General features: G+C 37.8%; 1 protein-coding gene across 3 annotated transcripts in view; it reads right to left on the bottom strand.

Moving 5' to 3' along the window:
• Positions 1–15987, bottom strand: part of NCK1 (NCK adaptor protein 1) — an 82583-nt gene that overhangs the window by 52531 nt on the left and 14065 nt on the right. The gene's annotated exons all lie outside the window — the stretch shown is intronic.

Genomic DNA, 15987 nt, shown 5'->3' with positions numbered 1-15987 from the left:
ACTTTATACCCATTAGTTCTAAGACAAAGGCTGGACTTTCTGGTTTTATTCTCCTTACAGGGTAATGCCAAAAAAGGAAACCACTAATATTCGGAGGACATCTTGTATACTTCATGTGTCATCCATTTAAGTTCTGGGAAATACAAATTATCCTCCTGACACATGGAGGGTTTTATTTAGCCTAGACAACCTCTAACCCCTAAGTGCTGGGGGTAAATACCCTCATAAATAAACATGTCCTTTACTTAAGGAGAATGGAGCTCAACTAGGTAACTGTACTCTCAAAACCGAAATGGAAGTCAGAAACTAGAAAAAAAGGTCATGACAGTAAAAGCAGATTTGGGTTAATCTCTGTCTTTGCTACTATTAACCTCCAAATTGTTTCCATTATTTGGCTGTGTGAGCTGTAAAGGCAAAGGAATGAGAGTTATGTCTAGATTGTCTAACTCGCCAGCCAAGTTGAGAGAACCCCCAAGAGGCTGTGGATGAAAACAGCTTTAAAAGCACATAGGAGGGCACCTGGCTGGCTCAGTGGGTTGGGCCTCTGCCTTCAGCTCAGGTCATGATCCCAGGGATTGAGGCCCACATCAGGCTCTCCCCTCAGCAGGGAGCCTGCTTCCCCCTCTCTCTCTGCCTGCCTCTCTGCCTACTTATGATCTCTCTCTCTCTCTCTGTCAAATAAATAAATAAATAAAATCTTAAAAAAAAAAAAAAAGGGCACAGAGGAAACTAAAGCCTCTGAGATCTGATTGAAGGGGGAAAAAAAAAAGAAAAGAGTACAGGAACCAATCCTGGCCTAAAGATAGAGCACCCCACACTGTTCTCACAAAAAGTGAAGTAATGCTTCACAGGTACTTGCCAACTGCCAGATTACCATACACGGAGGGCTAGGTCTTGAGGGATAATTCTCTTCCACCATCATCACTCCATCTAGCTTCCTCAGGCTATCCTTAATTTGCAGGGCTAGGAGGTATCTCCTGTAACTATCTGACATTTTAAACCATCTTCAAATATTACTCTGATAAATAAAGATCTTGCAAGTGCAGGGTCTGCATCTAAGAATGACAACTTCCTTCAATTTTGTACCCTAGGCAACTTGCTGTCTCACTCTAGTCCCAGCCCTGCTTCACTGTTCCAATAGATAAAATATGCTTAACAAACTGGGATTGCCATTAAACTGCCTTGCTATTAACTCTGAGTCAGGGAATGTCATATTAACTAAAACTCTATTTTCTTATTTGTAAAATGAGAGAACTGAATCAGATTATATCAAGAAAGTCTCTTGAGTTACATCAAAACTACAATCAAAATTAAAAATATCTCCTCAAATTATCTGGACTAAATAAAACCAGATTTGTACTGTGTTTTCTGATTTTTTTCATCATCTTAATCCTTTGCTGTTCCAGTTGTTACTCTTTAATAGACTCTAATTACTGTATCTCTTAAAAGTGTTGCTCCAAGTTGTACATATTTCCAAAAGAAAACACAAAGCATAGGGGACAGTGGAACTATCATTTCCCTATGCCATACAGTATAAATAAGGCTTAGATTATATCATTACTCAGCAACCATATTCTCCTAACATATATATGCTAAACTTGTGGTAACCTGAACTCTCAGACATATTTAATATGCAATTAATCATAACATTGGAGTTATTTTTCACCTTAACTGCTATGCTTAAATCTATTTCCCCCTCTTACCCTCCATGTTATTGACTTCCTGTTACCTTTTGGCTTATGCATGCAATAGGACCCACGGGAGTTACCAGGAACCAGTACACTATTACTTAAAATTCCTAGGTATGAAAATGCTTTCTGAAGTACTGTACTTATCCATCTCACAGGCACCTCACACTTAACTACATTTCCCTTAGGAGTTTCTGCTTCTGTATTCTATAATTTAGAAAACACTATTACCATTAATTAATACAGTTATCTGGATTAATGAACGTCTACTCAGTCAATCCCATCATTTCAAGTCATGTCCTTTTCACCTCCTTCATAGGACTCAAATGAATCCATGTATCTCCATTCTCACTACCACTGCCTTAGTAGTAGTAACAGAAGCAACTGCCTCTTAAGGGGTCTCTCCATTTCCAGTCTCACACTCTTCCAGTCTTCCAGTTGGAAGCATTTAGTTTTCTTCTTAGGGGGAAAAAAAAAAAAAGGATCAGAAACAAGAATCCCTCCTTCAAGTATTTGCTATCTAAACTTGAAAACGAAGTAAAAGGTCTCAAACGTATTGCTTTGAGGTTTAATCTGGAAAATAATGGGAAAAAGATTAAGAAGTCTTCAAAACTATAATGAATCTTTCGTAAAGTTATGAGATTCTGGGAAATGGTGGAGTAGGAAGCACTAAGAATCTGTCTCTTCACCTAGACAACAACTGTACTTGCAGAATCTGTCTGACTGAACTATTTCAGAACTCTGGAGTCTACTCCAAGGCTTGAAACTTCCAGAGAAGTCTTGGACTATAAATTTTAGTTAATTTCAGCTCTTAACTCAGCAAGGGCTACACATCTTCCACTCCCCAGGCACATGCCAGGTAGCTGTACATTAGTTTGAAGAGTGGCTTGCAGGAGTTAAGGTGAGAGTAAGAATCCTGTCATGAAAATATCAGGGATCTATGTACTGACAGCTGCATGATGCATCTGATCACTGAGGTGCTGACAAAGAGGCAGTCACTGATGTGTGTACACACACACACACACACACACACACACATTATGTAAGCCCCTATCCCTCGGGCTGAGGGAAACCTAAAGAGCTGGTGTCTTTTTTAAATTTCTCCTTTCAGGAGCTAGATAATAAAGGACTAGTAATAAGGGGATTAAGAAAATCAACACAACACATATCCAGAAAAAGGCACAAGCTCAGTGAAGAGCTGAGGAAAGCTTATACCTCAAAGTGATTCCTGGCAAAGAGACAGCCAAGACAATAAAAACAAAAACCCAGCAAAACCTGGGGCAGAAGGACAATCTGATTTTCAGATTTATTGTATTATTAGATTCAAGTATGCAGTTTTCAAAACCAAAGACAGAAACAAAGACACACACACACACACACACACACACGCGGATTACAAAGAAACAGGACTGTATGGCCCATTCAAAGGGAAAAACCAACAGTAACCATTCTGGAGAAAGAAGAGCTAACAAACCCACTAAACAAAGACTTTAAAACAAATATCTTAAAGATACTCAAATAACTAAAGAAAGATGTGGAGAAAGTAAAGAAAATGATGTATGAACAGAATAGTAGTATCTGCAGAAATAGAAAACCTAAAAAATTCTCCAGCTGAAAGGTACAATGACAAAAATGAAAAATTCATCAGAGGGATTTAAAGGCAGATTTGAACAGGTGAAAGAGGGAATCAGCATGGAGACAGGGCAACTGAAATTATCGAGCCTGAAGAACACAAAGAAAATGACTTAAAAAAAGTAAACAGAGAATAGGATCTGTGGGATACTAAGAAAAGAACCAGCAGATGCCTTGTGGGAGTCTGAGAAGGAAAAGAGGGAGACTAAAGGGCCAAAGAGATTATTTGAAGAAACATGGCTAAATCCCAAATCTGATGAAGTACAGGCATTTAAACATCCAAGAAGCTAGGGGCACCTGGTTGGCAAGGTCAGTGGAGCATGGGACTCTAGATCTCTGGCTGTGAGCCTGAAAAAAGAAGCTCAACAAACTCCAAGCAGGATAAACTCAGAAATCTATACTGAGATAAACTATAAATGAAAACACAGAAAGACAAAGAGAATCCTGAAAGCAACAAGAGTAAAGTGAATCATTACACACAAGGGATCCTCAATAAGATCACCAAGAAATTTCTCATTAGAAATTAGAGGACAGGGGCACCTAGGTGGGTCAGTTGTTAAGTGTCTGCCTTCAGCTCAAGTCATGATCCCAGGGTCCTGGGATCAAGTGGGAAGCCTGCTTCTCCCTCTCTCACTCTCCCTGCTTGTGTTCCCTCTCGCTGTATCTCTCTCTGTCAAATAAGTAAATAAAATCTTAAAAAAAAAAAAAAAAGAAAGAAAGAAAGAAAGAAGAGAAATTGGAGGACAGAAGACAGTCCAGTGGACCCTTGAACAACTCAGGGATTGGGGCCCTGACCCCTACACAGTCAAAAGCCCATGTACAACTTCTGACACCCCCAAAACTTAACAACTAACAGTTTACTCCTGATCAGAAGCCTATCAGTAACAGTTGATTAACACATAGTTTGTATATTACATACCATATTCTTAAAATAAACTAAACTAGATGAAAGAAAATGTTATTTTAAAAAATCATAAGGGAGGGCAAGGCGCCTAGGGGCCTGAGTCTGCTAAACATCCGACTCTTGATTTTGTCTTAGGTCATGATCTCAGGCTTGTGAGTTGGAACTCTTGTGCCAGGCTCCACACCAGCTTATGATTCTCTCTCTCCCTCTTCCTCTGCTCTTTCCCCACTCTCTCGTTCTTAAATAAATAAATAAATAAATAAAATAAGGAAGAGAAAATACATTTACAGTACTGTACTATAAAAATATCTGCATATAAGCTGACCCACATAATTCAAAACTATGTTGTTCAAGGTCACCTATAGGTTGACATATTCAAAATACTGGAAGAAGAAAACAGTTACCTAAAACCCAATTTTCAATAAAACTGGACTTCAAAAGTGAGGGAAGAAATTAAGACATTCCCAGACAAGCAGAGGAAGTTTGTTACTACCAGATCTGCACTGCAAAATATGTAAAGGAAGTACTTCCTGAGTTGAAATGAAAGGATACTAGACAATAATTCAAAATCATATTAAGAAATAAAGATCTCAATAAAGGTAAACACATGAGTATAAAAGATGGAATTACCGAAAATTCAGTTTGTAACTCTGTTTTTTTGTTCTCTATATGACTTAAAACACTATTAAACAACTTTTAAAAACACTTATTAGTCTAAAATGACTATTATTGTACACACTTTGCTTTCTATACAATGTAAGAGACTAATGTATTAAAAATAGCAATTACTGGGTGGCCTGTGTAGCCTTGATGGCTCAGGTGACTGAGCAATCTGACTCTTAATTTTGGCTCAGATCATGATCTCAGGACTCTGAGATCAAGCCCTGCAACAGGCTTCACACTAGGCACAGAGTCTATTTGTCCCTCTCCCTCTGCTCACCCCCAACCAATTGCACATACACACACTCACTCTCAAATCAGTAAACAAATAAATAAAGTCTTTTAAAAAACCACACAATTACTAGTCTATATGTTTGGACAAATGAGTATTTAAAAATGTATTTCTGTAACATCAATAACTGAAAGAGGGTAAGACTGGACCTGTAGAGGAGCAAAGTTTTTCTGTTTTCTAATTTAAGCTGGTGGTACACACCTGGGGTAGGAAGAAGTCTGTCTGGAATTTAGGGTGTTTCCATGCTTGGAACTACAACGAACAGGAAATTGCAGCAACCATGGCCCAAAAAGGGCAAGGGAACTAAGGGCTCAAATCCCTTAAAAATGAAAGTCTAGAAGTCACAAGCAACCTAAAGCAGCTGCACTGCTGGCCTAGCATAAGGGAAATCTAGAATGGTTGGTGAAAGAAGGAAATGAGTCTTTATTACTGCTTCAAATCAGTTGCAGCAGCAGGTAGCACTAGCATGCACCACTAACCCTTCTTATTTCTGTGGAAGAGCCGGCAGTGACTCAATGATGGATTACTGTGGGGTCCAAGCAGATCTGAGCAGAGAAAGAAGTAGATTTGTAGTAATTTGCTAAACAGCAGTAGGAGACTAATACAGCTAGAATCAAAGGCAAGGCCAACAGCAAGAGGTAGATTCTATCAGAAATCTCTTATACTCCATCCTCATGCTGTCCATCTGTCCTTTGATGCTAGCTTTAACAGTAGTTTCCTACTGCTGGGTAACAAATTGACACATATTTAGAGGCTTAGAACAACACAAATCTGTTATCTTAAAGTTCTAGAGATAAGAATTTCAAAACACGTTTTATAGAACTAAAATCAAAGCCTGCATTCTTTTGGGAGCTCCAGAGGAAAATCCATTCCTTATCATTCCAACCTCTAGAGGCTGCTCCTATCCCTTGGCCCCTGCCGTATCAAGACCTCTGCTTCCATTATCATATCTCTTTCTTGGACTGACATTCTTGCCTACCTCTTATAAAATAAAGTTCTTTGTGATTACAAGGGGGACCACTCAGAGAACCCAGGAAAATCTTACTATCTACAAAATCCCTTTTGTGATGCAAGGTAACATACTAACAGGTTCAGAGGATTAGGATCTTTGAGACATCATTATTCTGAGCATCACACTTGTCATAAGCTAAAGCTAATGCTTCTGGTCAAGTTTCAACTACCCCACCCCCCACAGAATTCACTGTGATTCATTTGCTTTCTGCCCTGTGCTTTTTTGAAGCCACAAAGTAAGACACCATGGGGAACCAACCCACTTGTCTGGCTCTTGTGTGGAGTCCTAAGTGGTAAAGGGAAGGCGAAAGAATCTATGCACCACTAGCACAACTGTGAAGTGATGGAGAACAAGAGCAGTAATAGTTTCTCCTGTCCATCCACAAGTAGGCAACTGGAGGAGCATCTAGATCCTCAGGAGTTCCCACTAGGATTGAGCCTTAGTTGCCACAGCAGTGAGTAACTCAGTAATACACATTCTTGTACTGGCTTTTCTTTTTTTCCTGTTTTATTTATTCTGGTCCCAATTCTTGTTCCCTTGGATCACCTGCCAAATAAATTACCTGCACACAACTCCTTGCTTTTAGACTAATGTAGGGTAGATGATGGGGAGGAGACCTAGTTAACCACAGGAAAAGTGTTTTAGACACATAAATGGGGAACACGATGATTTAATAAAATGAAAGCTATATTCATAGTATGGTATCTAGTGTTGACAATGTCAATCTATTTGAGGAAGAGAGGGGTCAAATCTCTTCCTCAAATTTTATTTATCGGGCGCCTGGGTGGCTCAGTGGGTTAAGCCGCTGCCTTCGGCTCAGGTCATGATCTCAGGCTCCTGGGATCGAGTCCCGCATCGGGCTCTCTGCTCGGCAGGGAGCCTGCTTCCCTCTCTCTCTCTCTCTGCCTGCCTCTCCGTCTACTTGTGATTTCTCTCTGTCAAATAAATAAATAAAATCTTTAAAAAAAAAAAAAAATTTTATTTATCAACTGAAAAATGAATTGTTTAACTTCCATGATTCTAGTTCCTTCCATCTCGAATCTCTTATGATACAATGAACACCACTAAGAACTGGTAAGAGGACAGAAGAGTTGTGAGATTATCACCAAAGAGGCCAGCCAAGGAAATTTTGAAATAAGCCAGTCAGAAGCTAATGTGGTCTGGATTTCAAAAGCAATAGAGAAACCGGAACCCTCATACACTGCTGGTTGAATGTAAAATGATAGAGCCACTTTGGAAAGCAATTCAGCAGTTCCTCAAAGTTTAAACGTAAGTTACCCCATAGCCCAGGCATTCCACTCCTAGTTATACAACTAAGATACATGAAAACATATTTTTACATAAAAATTTATACAATGAAGTTGAACCCTTACCTTACACTACATACAAAAATAACTTAAAATGCATCAAAGACTGAAATAAGCTGCAAGCATAAAACAGAAGAGAATAAGGCAAAAGCATGAGAACATTGGATGTGGCAATAATTTCTTGGATCTGACCACAAAAGCACAGGCAATAAAAGAAAAAAACAGATAAACTAGACATCTTCAAAATTAAACTCTTTTCTGCTTCAAAAGACACTATTGTAGAATGGGAAATAATATTTGCAAGTCATATATCTGATGGGGGATTGATATCCAGAATATATAAAGAACTCTGACAACTCAATAATACAAGATTACACAAATGACCAGTAAACACAAATAAGGTGTTCAACATCACTAATCATATTTAGGAAATGCAAATCAAAACCACAATGAGATAACACCTCATACACATTAGGACAATTATTATCAAAACAAAGTAAGTATTAGAGGACCTAAGGAAATTAGAACCCTTGTGTACTGGTGGTAGGAATGTAAAATGGTGCAGCCACTGTGGAAAACAGTTTAGCCTTTCCCCCCAAAATCAAAACAGAATTATCATATGATCTAGCAAAAAAAAAAAAAAGGCAGGGTCTTGAATAGATATTTATACATGCATATTCAGAACACCATTATTCACAACAGCAAAAAAGCAGAAGCAACCAACTGTCCACCAACAGATGTATGGGTAAATAAAATGTATATATATACAATCAGCAGGATATTACCAGCCTTAAAAAAGAAGGAAATTTTGACTACATGTTGCAACATATGTATATCTGTGAAGACATCACATTAAGTTAAATAAGCCAATTAAAAAGGGACAAATATTGTATGATTCTATTTATGTAAGGTTCCTAGAGTAGTCAAATACAGAGAGACTGAAAACAGAATGGCAGATGCCGGGGGGGCTGGAGGAATGAAATAGGAACTTAGTGTTTAATGGACAGTTCACTTGAGGAAGATGAAAAAGTTTTGGAAATAAATGATGGTGATGGTTTGCACAACAGCGTGAATATACTTAAAGCCAAAGAACTATGCACTTTAAAATGGTTAAAATGGTCAATTTTATGTTATGTATATTTTACCACAAAAATAAAAAAAGCCCATAAATGTTCACAGCAGTATTAAGATCTTAACAGTCAAAAGGGAGAACCCAATGTTCATCAACTGATGAATGGATAAATAAAATGTGGAATACTCATACAATGGAATATTACTATTACTCAGCAGTAACAAGGAATGAAGTAGTGATACATGCTTTAACATAAATGAACCTTAAAAACATATGGTAAGGACAGAAGCCAATCACAAAGAACTACATATTATAGGATTACATATTGTAGGATTTCATCTTGTAAAATGTCCATAATGAACAAACCCAGAGAGACAGAAAGGAGATTAATGGTTGCCGAGGGCTGGGAGTAGAGGGGCTAAAGGTTGATGACTAACAAGAATGGGGTTTCTTTAGGGGTGATATAAATGTTCTAAATTGTGATGACAGTTGCAAAACTAAAAATACTGAAAGGCACTGAATTATATACTTTAAATGGGTGAACTGTATAGTATGTGAAATATATCTCAACAGAGCTTTTTTTTTTCTTTAAGCCAACAAGTGACTGAATGGAACTATAAAATAAAGCAAAGGGATGAATAAAAGATAACTATGAAAGGATAGAAAACCACTGTTTAAGGGTGCCTGGGTGGCTTAGTCATTAAGCATCTGCCTTCAGCTCAAGTCATGACCCCAGGGTTCTGGGACCGAGCCCTGACTCTGGCTCCTTCTTCAGCGGGAAGCCTGTTCTCCCTCTCTCATTCTACCTGCTGGTGTATCCTCTCTTGCTGTGTCTCTCTCTGTCAAATAAATAAATAAAATCTTTAAAATGATTTGAAAGAAAGACCAGTTTAAATTCTTGCTTTGAATAAATAAATAAATAAATAAATAAATAAATAAATAAAATTCTTGCTCTCCCATTTATTATCTGTGTGACACGAGCTAACATTACTTAACCTTTCTGTGCTTTAGGAACACCTCCTACAGGGTGACTATGAAAATTAAAGAATACTTAAAATACTTAGTATGGTACATGCTACATGGTTGTATTTCCCACCCTTACCCTCCTACCTAATGCTAAAAATTCCACCATCAGTTCTATGGATATAAATTCAGCGATTATTATTTCTAAATTTACAACATAGAATTAATGTCTCTCCCAGGCAGCAAATAACCTAAAAATCACCAACTATATGCTACTGACAAAGCAATTCATTTTATTTTAATTCCAGTACAGTTAACATACAGTGTAATATTAGTTTCAGGTATACAATACAGTGGTTCAACAATTCCATACATCACCCAGTGCTCATCACTACAAGTGTACTCCTTAATTCCCTTCACCTATTTCACCTGTCCCGTTCCCCGTCCCCCTCACCCCCCGCAATTTCCCTCTAGTAAACATCAGTTTGTTCACCAGAGTGAAGAGTCTGTTTCTTGGCTTGTGTATTTTTTTTCCTTTGCTGGTTTATTTTGTTTCTTAAATTCCACATGTAAGGAAATTATACGGTATTTGTCTTTCTCTGAATTTTTTTCACTTAGCATTATACTCTCTAGCTCCATCAATATTATTACAAATGGCAAGATTTCCTTCTTTTTTATGGCTGGATAATATTCCATGGTGTGTGTGTATATCACACACACCACATTTTCTTTATCCATTTATCTATCGATGGACATTTTGGTAACAAAGCATTTTTAAACTGTAATTCACTGCCAGTTGAAGCCTGGTACAAGGGAAAGATAAACTTAAGTAGCTCTTTTCACCAATCATCTCTCAACTTCTTTTTCTCTCCCCTTGTGTCTACTTTCCTTATCCATCTGACTTTTTACCTTATCCTTTATTCCAAAGTTCTATTCTTAGACTGCTAATGATCATGAGAAAGGCAATAACTTATTTTTTCCATTATAATAGATATTTAGAAAAAAAAGTGACTGAGGTATAAGATATGAACAAATAAGTATCTTGTATATAAATACCTTGTATAAGATGAACTAGTACCAAACTCTACTCAGCTAACCCACCAAAGTTCCCTAAACAAAAAGAATTTTAAAAGGTAAGAATAAAAAGGAATGCAAGAAAGCTCCCACTTTCCCTTGTGCTAATGATTCTCATACTTGTTTACCTGGAGACAGAAGCCTGTGGCAACTGGAATTTCTCCAGACTATCCCAAATGAAGTTCCACTGACTTAAAAAAGATGCTTTCATTGGTGTTAATGCAATTTGACATATTAAATTATGCTTCCAATTTAAATATATTCTTATTTCACTTCAATGTTAAAGAATAATTTACTCAAACTATTTTAAAGGACAATGACTTTCAAAGGGGCACATGCATTATAAATGCTTCCAGAAGATGATTCAGTAGAAGGATATGGTTAAGTAGCATAAACAGATGAAGTGCCATTGGTTTTTTTTGTTGTTGTTGTTTTGGTTTTTTTAGATTTTATCTGAGAGAGAGAGAGAGAGAATAAGAGAAAGAGATCACCAGCAGAGGGGGACAGTAGAGAAGTAGACATGGGGCTCAATCTCAGCACCCCGGAATCATGACCTGAGCTGTAAGGCAGACGGTTAATGGACTGAGCCACCCAGGTGCCCCATGAACTGCCATTGTTTTGCTATGATTCTGCATACTTTCAGATCAGAAAATTCCTACTAAAAATACTTCAATAAAAATTCATTAATGTTATCTCTATATAAGCTTTTAGTACAATTCTAACTTACTGTAACATTTAAAAAGAACATACCTCTAAAGAAAAGTTGCTATAGAAGCCCAGAAGTCTGGGCACCTGGGTGGCTCAGTCATTAAGTGTCTGCCTTTGGCTCAGATCATGATCCCAGAGTCCTGGGATCTAGACCCACATCAGGCTCTCTGTTGGGTGGGATGCCTGCTTCTCCCTCTCCCACTCCCCCTGCTTGTGTTCCCTCATTATTTCTCTTTGTCAAATAAATAAATACATAAATAATCTTTAAATTGAAAAAAAAAAAAAAAAAAAAAAAGCCCAGAAACCTTTTCTCCCACCACAAACTCCTTAATGCCTAACTTAATACCTCCTTAATCCCTAACTGTACTGTCTCATTCTATTTCACTTCACTTTACTGGACAAAGTACACGAAGTATGTTAAGTGCTTTTAATATAGTATGTTACTAATCCTCACAACAATCTTATGAAGAAGATATTAATATCACCATTTTATAACCTTCATGAAAGGTAACATTTCAGAATCTTCAAATACATATCACAAGGAATAGCCATACTAGAAGCAGTCAAGCTAACCATCACTCTTTTCTTTTTTTTTTTTTTAAGAATTTCATATTTTGTTTTTTTTGTTTTTTTTTTGTTTTTTATTTTTTTTTAATTTTTTTTATTTTTAATTTTTTATTTTTTATCACTCTTTTCTAAAACTCTGCTGGTTTCCTTAAGCCTATACTCAACTGGTTCTCTTCCTTCCTCTCCATCCACTCCTCCTGGTCTCCATTTGTGGCTCCTCTTTTTTCTCCTGAGTCATCTGTACTCAATGTGTACCCTCTCTCTCAACAGATCATCCATTTTTATGGCTAGCCTCCTTATTAATCCCTGTCCATTATAAACTACTATCATCTCATTCTCCAAGTCTCCCTGCTTAAGTCACACAGCAATTTGTGTTGGATTTTCCTTTGAAATGTCCCTCGTTCATTCTTTTGTATTCCACTGATACTGCATCCACTAAAACCAAAACCCTCAACAGTTCAACTCAATTACCATTAGAGCTCTTGGTTATTATTCACTCTAGTTTCTCTACTTCAGTTTGTAGTTTCTCTACTTCAGTTTCCTTCATACAACACACTTATAAAATGACAGGCATGTGCTAAGAACAGTGAGAAAGAGACACCGCCTTCGAGAATAGGACACAGCAAAAGCAAAGAAAATGTTCAAATAAAAAAATTATAGTTTGTAATAAACAGTGCTTTCAAAAAAAACAAAAAAAAGGAAAAAGGAGAGCTACTTTAGATACTTGAGTTAGAGATGGATTTTAAGCTGACATTTTAAAATGAAAAGGAGACGGTCGTGTAAATATTTAGAGTGGTCCAAGCAAAGGAAACCACAACACATACATTCTAGGAAGGAAAAATCTTGGCATGTTTTGGGAAATGACCTAGTCTAATGTGACTTGAGAATAATAAAGGAGAAAGAGATACAAAGTAAGGATGAAACACACAGGCCAATTTTATTCCATGCATTTAAAAAAAAAAAAAGTCATTGAAGAGTTTTAAGCAGGGGTGTTCTAATCCAGTAAACACTGAGAGATTGCTAGTGCTCCATAAGGTCTGTTTCCTCCTCTCCTTCATTAGCACACAGCTATACTACATCTTCCAGCCTCCTATGTAGTTAGGTGGGATCATGTGACTCAGTTCTGTCCAATGGAATGTTGGGTAAAGGCAATACATGCCACTTCCAGCCTGGGTCTAAAAGCTTCTTTTGTACCATCATCTCTTTTCAAAACAACCCCAAAAAACACATGGTGGTAAAAATGATGACTTAAAAAAGACAGAGGAGGGGCACCTGGGTGGCTCAATTGGTTTTGTGTCTCATTCTTGATCTTGGTTCAGGTTTTGATCTCGGGGTTATAAGTTCTAGCCCCACGCTGGCCTCTACACTGGACATGGAGCCCACTAAAAAAAAAAAAAAAAAAAAAAGGAAAAAAAAAGAATGAAGAGCCTGTGTCCCTGAACGACTACTACATGCAACAGAGGTATCCCAACTCCTACTCCATCACACACATCCACTGGGCTGTAATGTGAGAAAGCATTACAAATTTCCATTGTGTTAAACCATTAAGATTTGTTGCTTATTAGGGTTGTTAGCATACCATCAGTAATACAGAAATCTTTTGGGTTTTTTTTTTTTAAGATTTTATTTATTTATTTGACAGACAGATCACAAGTAGGCAGAGAAGCAGGCAGGAAGAGAGAGGAAGCAGGCGCAGAGCAGAGAGCCGGATGCGGGGCTCCATCCCAGGACCCTGGGATCATGACCTGATCTGAAGGCAGAGGCTTTAACCCACCAAGCTACTCAGGCGCCCCAATACAGAAATCTTGAAAACAATTCTCTGCCTGCTCTATCAAGAATGAGTCAAAAGGAAAGAAGAAAACAGCAGAAATTTAAAAATCAGTTAAGACTCAACAATCACCCAATGAAAAACCAAAGAACTTAAATAGACATTTCTCCAAAGATACAAATGGACAATATAGTAGATAGTAGATGATGCTTAGCATCACTAATCATTAGGAAAATGCAAATAAAAACCATGATGGGTTAGTACTCTATATCCATCCATTAGAATGACTACTATCAGAAAGAGAGAAAAAACAACCAGGGCTGGTAAAGATTTGAAGAAATTAAGAATCTCTGTACCCTGTTGGTGGGAATGTAAAATGGTACAGAGATCTTTCTTAGAGACATAATTTGTGAAGCATCCCCCTATCGATACTATTTAAAATCAGAGGACTGAACGAGATCACCTGTGAGAGACTAAAAGAGAGAAATAATTCCAGGACAAAGTTCTAAAATGCCGACATAAAAAAACTAAGCAAATGAAAGATATCCACTAATTCAAATCCTTTTTTTTTTTTTTTTGGCCAATTGCCTAAACTGGATATACAGACATCACATATTTTATTATTTCAATGTCCTAAAACTGGCAACATCATCCCACTGCTCAAATCTGGACTCACTGCTATTTTATCAGATAATCAGCATTTGGTGAGTCCTTTTTACTATGACCTTAGGAATGCCTGTCTCTCTAGACACGATTTCCTGTTTTCTCTTTCTTTCACCTTCTCTTTTATGGAGGTTTTCTCCTTCCTTTTGTGGGTGGAGCACATCACATAATAGCTTTCTAAAAAAGGAAGTAAGGAAGAAAAATTTTTAGAGACCTTGCATGTCTGAAAATGTCTGCCCTCTAAACTTATGCTTAAAAATTTGGCTAAGAGGTGCCTGGGTGGCTCGGTCAGTTAAGCGTCTGCCTTCGGCTCAAGTCATGAACCCCAAGACCCAGGATCAAGCCCCATGTCGGGGTCCCTGCTCAGCAAGGAGTCTAATTCTCCCTTTCCCTCTGCTCCTTCTCTCACTTTCTCTGTCTCAAATAAATAAAATCTTAAAAAAATGAAAATAAAAAATTTGGCTGGGAAAAGAATTCTAGCCTGGAAATTATTTTACCTCAGATTTTGAGAGCACTGCTCACTATCTTCTGGCTTGTGAGGCTGTAGCTGAGAACACTCAAATCTCTGTAATGTGACCCATTTCCTCCACCTCTGGAAGTTTACAAGATCTTCTTTGTCTTATGTATTTCAAATTTTCAGAAGAACAAACCTCAGTGTCTATGGTATTTAGTTAGTTATTGTCTCTGGCTTCAAACCTACTCCTCTACTCTGCTTTGTAACACTGGGGGGCTGGAGCCCTATAAATCACATTTCTCCTTTGCTAGCTGACTCCCTGTTAGACTTGGAGAATCATCTAAGGGCCACAAGAAAGACACCAGAAGACTAAAGAAAGGAACAGGGAGATATCCCTTCAGGTAAGCATCAACCATCGACCAATAATTTTCTCCCTGGCAATAGCAAAGATTCCAGCAGCAGCAACTGGCTCCAGACAGCAATTTTTTGTTTGTGTTTTTCCTGCCATTCATAGACCAGCCTCATCAGGTCTCCTAAAATACCTTTACTTTCTGAGCAGGCAGAAGTCTGAGTTTCAGATCCTTGGGGCCACTCTTCATGCTTCTAAATAATCCTATTATCTTTTCTTTGCTCTCCCAGCCCCATGGGGTAATAATTACTTCCTATAGTTACTAGCTCTACTACCTGAGTGCTCCCTTACTGGCTTTTCATTTCTTCAGTTATCTAGTGTATTGATTTCTGAAGGCTGCTGTTAACAAACACAAACTGCATTGGCTTAGCATGAAAATCCATCTCGCAGTTATGGAAGCCACAGGTCCAAAATCAAGGCACTGGCAATGCCCTCTCTAAGGCACGAGGGAAGGATCTGTTCCAGGACTCTCTCCTAGTTCTGGTAGCCTCAGGTATTCCTTGGCTTATAGATGGCCATCTTCTCTCTATGCCTGTGTCCAAATTTGTGTCTAAATTCCTCCACTATTAAAGAATACCAGTCATATTGGATTAGGGTACACCCTGCTGACCTCATTTTAACATGATTACCTCTGTAAAGACTCTATTTCCAAATAAGGTCACATTCTGAGGTACTGAAGGGCTAGGACTTCAACACATCTTTTTGGGGTGACACAATTCAATTCATAACATGGATGAACAATTCTTTTTTTTTTTTTTAAGATTTTATTTATTTATTTGACAGAGAGAGATCACAAATAGGCAGAGAGGCAGGG

The sequence above is a fragment of the Mustela lutreola genome, chromosome 2, assembly GCF_030435805.1.
Source record: "Mustela lutreola isolate mMusLut2 chromosome 2, mMusLut2.pri, whole genome shotgun sequence".
Classification (NCBI taxonomy): Eukaryota; Metazoa; Chordata; class Mammalia; order Carnivora; family Mustelidae; genus Mustela; species Mustela lutreola.
The sequence above is the reverse complement of the archived record's forward strand: the minus strand, read 5'-3'. Positions and strand labels throughout refer to the sequence as shown.